Below are 1,245 nucleotides of genomic sequence, written 5' to 3' on the forward strand. Positions count from 1 at the left end.
ATGATGATGGTGGTGATGATGTTGATAATAATAGTAATGATGGTGGTGGTGATGATAATGGTAGTGATGGTGGGGATGATGATGGTGATTGGGGTGGTGATAATAATGATGGTGATAGTGGTGGTGGTGATGATAACATTTGCTGAGCATTTATGGGTTTCCCCCACATTTTCAAAGCTGTACCTCCATCATTCGCTCTTACCCTTACCTTGAGTTAATAGAGTAAACATTTGTCCCCATTCTGAGATGGGAAAAAAAACAGTTATCAGAAGTGAAGTTAGTTCCTCAGACAGAGTCTTCAGAAAGTCTACCTAGACAGATTTCCACAGGTGCTGGATGTTAGGGGAGCATCTTGCCTGTAAAAGGACTCCAGCTGTGAAAACTGTAAAACGCTGTAACCCTCCAGTCACTTTAATGGACTCTCTCAACTTCTCCTGGCTCACTAGAGTTCCCTCTTCTGGAAGTGCTTTCCTATCAACTTCTCTGTTTCTACTTATCCCTCGAAAACTAACAATTTGACCTTTCTCTCAAGAAAAGACAGCCCCCTCCCAGCCCCACTTCTGTTCTTTCAATCCTTTTTACAATTTGCCCATCCCTGTAGATCATTAAATTCCACTAGCCAACAGTTCTGATTGACTGCGTCTTTGGCTTATTCTAATTGGCTACATTTTGTCTTATTCTGATTGGCTGCACCTTTCCCTTATTCTGATTGGATGTTTTCAGCATCACCGTTGATAATCAAGGGAGCTCTCCTCCAAAGCAAAGGCTTCAGTCATCTCTGTATCTCCAAGATGAGAAGAGTGAAGAAATGGTTCCTCCTGTGAACCTAGGGAGCCCTGAGCCGCCTGGGCCACGCTTGTAGCCTATGGAGTGCTTGGAAGCTATGTGGAACAGAAGTAAACATGAAAATGACCAAACGAGACACAGCAAGAATAAACATAAGAGCTTGTATGGCAGCACAAGAGCCTGCGAGCATTCTGCAGGAGCTGTGAGCAACCGCAGCCACCAGGAGGAACAACCTGGGCTTTCTAGGATCTGAAAATAGACTGCACTAGCTCTAAATGCAAGCTGACCATCCTCCCCAGCACACTGCTGGATGACCCAACTGCCACGCAATGGGGACAAAAGCAGGAATGGTGTTACTGTTTTTTGTGCCACTTTGTGGTGGGGCCACCAACAGCTTCCATCACACACCCTCTATTCTGAGTTCTCTCCTTCCTGCCTCCCCCAGCGTTTTCCTCTCAT

The sequence above is a fragment of the Microtus ochrogaster genome, chromosome 15, assembly GCF_000317375.1.
Source record: "Microtus ochrogaster isolate Prairie Vole_2 chromosome 15, MicOch1.0, whole genome shotgun sequence".
Taxonomy (NCBI): Eukaryota; Metazoa; Chordata; class Mammalia; order Rodentia; family Cricetidae; genus Microtus; species Microtus ochrogaster.